We start from the raw sequence: 7,408 nt of genomic DNA on the forward strand, positions 1-7,408 counted from the left end.
CAGCAGCAGTCATGCTCGATGCCGCCAAGGCTTTCGATTCCATAGAATGGAGCTATCTGATTACTATACTACAGAGAATGGGCTTCCCCAAACGCTTTGTTCAATGGGTGACTTTAATATACACCAATCCATGCGCCAGGGTTCGAGTGAATGGTTATGTGTCCAACATCTTCACAATAGAGTGAGGTACCAGACAAGGGTGCCCACTTTCACCCTTGCTATTCGCACTAGTGCTCGAACCACTGGCCTGCATAATTAGACAAAATTTCAAGTCATTGGCTCTGCGCTTCAACTCCAGACCGCTCCACATATCTCTTTACGCGGACGATATGCTCTTATACGTCCGCGATCCGGGGACGCATCTAAATAGACTTTTGAGGGAATGTATCAAATTTGGAGGACATTCAGGATTAGCCATAAACTGGTCTAAATCCTTCATTATCCCGCTCACGGACACGACAACCCCGTTTGACACAGAATACCCGCTAGAATGGCAAAGCGATCCCATACGCTACTTAGGTGTGATGTATCACAGGGACCCGGAGGAGGTAATTAGATCAAACTACTGTTCAGTAATTTCCAAACTGGAGGATAAGGTGCAAAGATGGATCCAATTGCCCTTATCCCTTGCAGATCGCGTCGCGATTGTCAAAATGAACATTCTACCTAAACTGCTGTACCTTTTTAATAATATCCCTATCACACCCCCTGCAGAAGTATTTCGCCGTATCAAGTCGCTTGTATTGAAACTCATATGGGCAGGCAAACAAGCCCGCGTGGACCTCCAGACGCTCAGTCTTCCGTACTCCCGCGGAGGTTTTGGGGTGCCGGATTTTCTCTTGTATTATTTATTTGCCCAAGCGCAATATGCCACTTACTGGTATCATGAGATACAATACATCACGCATACTGCCATCGAAGGGGATGATGCGGTACCAATCCCATTGACGGCAATTATCTCTCATACTAGACAACCCCTCCATTCACGCGACATTAACACTGTAGACACGACGGTTAGAGCATGGCACAAACTAGGTCAGCTGGCGCATAAGACCCCACTTTATGCGCCCGCAATGTCACTCCATCACCATCAGGCACTATCAGTAACCGGGAAGAAAGTGGGCATGAAATTGCTGCAGCGTGCAGGGATTGACAAAATGGGGGACCTATTTCATGAGGGCAAATTTCTAGAAAATGCAGACCTCACATATATTCAAAACAAATCGCCTATGTTTCACTTCACGTATCACAGATTGAAATGTGCATTAAGAGAATTCTATCCTACATTCCCTAGCGAGCCTGAAAGCCTGAAAACATTGCAAATGGTCATCACAACACAAGATTCATCGCACCTAGTATCCAGGCTATATTCTATGGCACAAGATGAAACACCACACACCACGGAGAAGGCCAGGGCACGCTGGATAGGGCGTTACCAGACCCATTGACAGACCAAGAATGGCTGCAAGCCTGCGCGTTAACACAGGTCCTCACCCCTAATGGAAACCTTAGAATCATCCACTATAAGTTTCTCCATCAGGCATATTATACGCCTGCACGGATGTGCAAATTTGGTGGTCAAGTGGAAGACAGATGCAAGAGATGTGGGCTGGAAGGCGCAGACTTTGTACACTTATCATGGGGCTGCATAAAGGTGCAAGAATACTGGGCGGAAGTAATCAGTACTCTTGCTATCATGTTGGGTACAGAAGTAGACTGCACATTACAGGTTTGCCTATTAGGACTCGTGCCACACCTTAAATCCACTAGACGAAAATTCTGCGTTGTCTCACTGCTGTTGGCCAAAAGACAAGTTGCACAGTGCTGGCACAGTAGACAAGTGCCTAAGATAACCAGATGGCTGCAGGACATGTCCAGCTGCAGAGATAAGCTTGTGACGTATGAGGATGAGTTGCCAGCGAGATCTAGACCTAAAGACTTTTGGAACTATTTAACAGATTACTTGCACACATTGGAAGCAGACGTGGGTGACTGATCGTAAGGCCTAAATGATTAATTGATGTCTATTCTTGCGCTGGTCGGGTGTTGGTATACTCCGCTGCAATGCGCTACCTTTTATTCATACAAATTGTAAGAAGAAGATGGATCGACTGTAACACATGTTGTGTTCGGGTCTCTAGGTTCCTTGTTGTTGTTTGCTATTGTATATCAACAAAAAGAGTGCAAAATGTAAAACCACTATTGCAATATCATGACGCAGGCTATGACATCATCGAAGGCAGAACGGGTAACTACTGCATGTACTTGAGGTTGTTCCTTATGCCTGCTATTTTTCCTGCAGCCGGCCCCAGGGTTGTAGGCTCATGGCTATGTACATTTGTCAAAGATCAATAAAGGTTTTACACAAAAAAACAAAAAACACCACAGGGTCCATCAGCCTCACAAGTCGGGCAGCAGGAATACAGCAGACATGGGGCTGGTGACTGACTGCAACCAAGAAAACAAACCAAATGCCAATACCGATCAACAATTCTCACCACTTTGAAAAAATGGCGCAAGATCAATGAATCAATGCAACCATAGGCTAATCAATAGCTTTTATTTCCATAACACCTGTTCTTTTTTAATTCATTATTTGAAAAGAGACACAATAATACATAATAAACACCAAACAAAGTATATGAAATTTCCACGACAAAAAACGTATAGCAAAATCAAGGAGACATTTTTTCAACCAAATCGCTCTTCATTACACTCACAATCAAACTCATTCATTCAAACCAAACTCTTCATTCATCCTGCACATTTAACCTACAAACAACAATGTACCCGTCCCAAGGGCCACTTAATCCAATCTCACAGTTAGTGATAGGCCCCAACACAAGAACCAAACAAAGTAATGGTTGATACCTTCGTTCCTTGTGCACACTGTAAACTCCTAAAATATTCTCAATTTTATAGAACAATTTTCTAAATGTGCACAATACAACCAAAAGAATTTGACAAACAATTGTTTGGTAAACAACAACAAGAGTCTACGCTTTTCGAACCCCCATATTCCGGGGTTCTCATCAGGACCGAACAACACTGTAAAAGGAAAGAAAGAAAAAGAAAATTTGTGCTTTTAAAATTCAGATTGACCAGCACTACCATCGTCATTTACCAACTCCAACCACCTCTTACTGATTCAGCTGTCGCCAGAAGGTCAAAATCTAACAAATGGTGAACACTTTGGTACAACTCTAAGAAAAGTGGGAGAAGAAAGAAGAAACCCAAAAGTTCGTCTTGTCACTAATTCACATCCAATAATGTTTTATCGGCTGTCACGAGGCCAGCTTTCACTCACTTAGTACTTCCAATGTCGTGGTGTGTCTGCAGCCTCGGCTGATGGTCTGTTCCCTTCGAATACTGAGGGATACCTGCGGCGTCCCGGACTGTAAACAAGATGGTAACATTTGCTGTAAAGGTCATTTGGTTCATATATGGACGCTTGAATTAGAGCTTTCACGACAATTTGAAGGAATACCACCTCCCACCCTTGCGATTGCATTGGTTATTAAGCGCACACAAGCTCGTCCCAGTGGACCATGCCACTCCCCAATTTTCATTTTTTAATGCAAGTAGGGATGATGTGCATCAAAGTTACGCATGTGGTTTGGCTTTTAACTACAAATCCCAGAATGCCGGCAAAACGCATTAATGAGCAGTAGAGACGCACGTCTCCTACGCTCGAATGTGGGCCCTGTAGTGTTGCTGCCAGTGGGGTGTACCACTGCAGCACACGCGCCCTCCCCACTGTTGTGCATGCAAACCCCCGGAGCGTGAGTGGGCGGTTGGTTTGGCCCGAACGTTAGCGTGGACACGCAAGGCGTGTAATAAAAAGCCCAGGGAGCTGGGCGTGGTCAGGTTACTCACTGCCACCAACTATAGCGCACGTGTCCTGTGCCTTATTACATAGGCCCGCACTAGGACACAACACTGGCGACGAAGGTGGTCAACAATCCACCCTGTAGCTTGCACCGCTACACCCTCGAACCCCAGCGCGCCCCGCCGCGGAGCACCGTGCATACCTGCTCTGGGCGCCCCGCCCGGCACCCGACGATCCTCTCCCGGAGGCCTGCCGAGGCCGTGGAGCTGCTCCGTGTGCTGCCCGCCTTCATGCTGCCCTGCTGACCGGGCCGCCACCAGTCAGGTACCCCGCTACCTCTCGCTGCCCCGGCACCCCATCTGCCACGCTCAGCACGGCCCGCAGGCCCCCCTGCCGCTCTGGACCTCTCCCGCGCATGCGCGGTGAAGGCACGCTACACGCTACTGCTGCCCGGCGCGGCGGCCCTGCGTTCTCTCACGCATCCCGCGTGAGCACGGACCTGCCGTTCCTCACGCATCTCGCGGAACAGGTTTCTCAAGCCTTTCTGCTCTGTGTGGTCCACTCTGAGGCGCCTACAAGACTGCCTGGTGCCTTCTGAAGCCTCCCTGCACGCCCTCCACCAGTGTTCCAGCCGTCATGGCCACCGTGCCGCATCTGGAGCCATTCACTGTCACGGGGAGCCCCCCGTCGCAGGCTGCTCGCTGGAAGACATGGGTCGAGCGGCTTGAGAACTACTTTGTCGCGGCGAACATCGCCGTGGGACGTCAACGGGCCATGCTTCTCCACCTAGGGGGTGAGGCCATCCACGACATATCCAAGGACATCACCGAAGGTGCCCCACCCCACACGTACGCAACCATGCGTGACGCCATTACAAGGTACTTTGAGCCGTTTACTAGTGCGGACTACGAACGCTTCCTGCTGCGCCAAGCGCGCCAACTCCCGGATGAGTCCGTCGACGTCTTCTACGCTCGGCTCAAGAAATTGACAAGCACGTGCACCCTCCCGGATGCCGCGGATGAAATTCGCGCGCAATTCATTCAAGGATGTTCCTCCCTGAAGCTACGAGAGAGAGTACTTGAAACGGACGCAATGCCTATGCGCGACATCCTTGCTATGGGTCGATCCAAAGAACTCTCCAAGGCACGTGCTGCGCACATGGAACCTCCCCCCTCAGCGGCGATCAAGACGGAGCCCGTGTGTGCCATCCAGTCACGTCCAGCAGACGGCAGGGTGAAAACCCCCAGGAGAGAGCGACCGCGACCGAGCAAATCCAACCACGACCAAGGCTGCATGTGGTGCGGAGGTGTCACCCCCCACAATGGCGCCTGCCCGGCCCATGGGAAGATATGCAGAGCATGCAGAAAAGCTAATCACTTTGCAAGTGTATGTTTGTCGTCCCAACGGAAGAAGCCAAGTGCCCCACCCAGGAGAATGCGACAAGTGGCGCCACAGCCGAACACGTCGAACAGCAGTGACATGGACGACGACGAGGAAGACGCCAAGACAGTCCACGTGGTGCGCATGCTCAACGCCTTAGCTGCCGCATCGTCCACCGAACCGATGTGCACTGTCCAAGTACATGACCAATCCATCAGGGCCCTCATCGACACCGGCGCCACAATCAACCTCATGGCTGCCAGCGTGTACCAAGGCCTTGAAAACGCCCCCACGCTTCACCCCACCAGGGTGCAAGTATTTGCTTACGGGACTCGGCGCCCATTGCGCCTGTGCGGAGTTTTCCAAACCACGGTGGCCCATGACTCAATCCAGCTACAGACAAAAATATATGTCTCCCAGGAAGGGTCTTGTTTCCTTCTTGGCTGCAAAACAGCACGAGAGCTCGGCCTCATACACTTCGCCTTAACAGTACAAGCCCAAGGCGTAGACCAGCTGGTCACCGAACACTCTTCACTGTTTGAGGGTATCGGATGCCTACGGGGCCCCCCCGTACGACTTCACATTGATCAGTCGGTTACCCCAGTAGCCCTCCGCCACAGACGGATCGCTTTTCACCTCCGGCCCAAAGTCGAAGCCGAGCTGAGGATGCTTGAACACGCCGGCATCATTGAACGAGTAACTGGACCCATGCCGTGGGTATCCCCTATCGTCGTAGCCAAGAAGCCGAAGCAACCTGAGGCCGTGAGGATATGCGTGGATATGCGCATCCCCAACCTAGCGATCAAGAGGGAGCGTCACCTGACACCGACCATCGACGACATCATCGGGGAGCTGGCTGGATCAAAATGGTTCTCCAAGATGGACCTGCGGTCAGGGTACCATCTGATCCCTCTCCACCCGGACTCACGCCCGATAACGACGTTCTCCACCCACGCTGGCCTGTGGAGATATAAGAGGTTGAATTTCGGGATCTCGAGCGCAGCAGAGGTGTTCCAGAACATCATTCACAACGTCCTCCACGGCCTGGACGGTGTGCTCAATGTGAGCGACGACATCCTTGTGCATGCCCCGACGCTGGATGAACATGTTACACGCCTCCAAGCAGTGTTTGAGCGGCTTAAAGAGAAAGGACTGACCCTCCACAAAGACAAATGCGAGTTCCTACGCAAGGACATCAGCTTTTTCGGATACAAGTTCTCCGACCAAGGAGTCGGCCCCGATCCAGACAAAGTCAAGGATATTCACGACGCACCAGCCCCCACTTCTGTAACAGCCGTCCGCAGTTTCCTAGGCATGGTGACGTACTGCCGACGTTTCATCAAGGACCTATCAGACCTAACAGGTCCACTCCGAGATCTGACCAAGTCGACTGCCACATGGGAGTGGGGCCCAGACCAGCAAGAGTCGTTCGTGAAGACAAAAGCAGCCCTGTCGGCTGACACGACGCTAGCATACTTCAACCCGCAACATGAATCGCAACTGCTTGTGGATGCCAGTCCCACTGGCCTGGGAGCCGTACTATCGCAACGTCAAGCATGCGGAGAGTGGGCACCTGTAGCATACGCCAGCCGCACACTGACCCCGACCGAACAACGGTATTCCCAAATTGAACGAGAAGCGATTGCTATATTATGGGGGTGCCGCCATTTCCACGTCTACCTCTACGGCCATCCGTTCTCCGTGGTCACGGATCATAAGCCCCTCATACCACTCTTCCAAGGCTCATCTTCTCGCCCACCTCCAAGAATTGAAAAGTGGGTCCTGCAGTTGCAAGAATACCAGTTCACGGTGGAATACCAGCCAGGCACCAGGAACCCAGCTGATTACCTGTCAAGACACGCACGGCCGGTCACTGACGCTGAAGCCGCTGAAGCAACGGCCACAGAGGAATACGTCCGACTAATCGTCGAACGGTCGAGACCGCGTCCGATGTCCCTAGAAGATGTAACGAGAGCCACAAAGGATGATGATTGCCTTCAGATTGCCATCCAAGCCATACAATCCGGTGACTGGAAAGCGCTACAAAGCCCGGCATCGTTTCGCACTCCGGACGCCCAAGCAGTCCTAAAAGCCCTGCATCAGGTCAAACATGAACTCTCCGTCTCAGGCGAAGGATGTTTACTGAGAGGCCCATGCCTAGTGCTGCCCGGCAGCCTCGCCCGTCAAGCCGCTTTGTTA

This window comes from Lissotriton helveticus, chromosome 2_2 (assembly GCF_964261635.1).
Source record: "Lissotriton helveticus chromosome 2_2, aLisHel1.1, whole genome shotgun sequence".
Taxonomy (NCBI): Eukaryota; Metazoa; Chordata; class Amphibia; order Caudata; family Salamandridae; genus Lissotriton; species Lissotriton helveticus.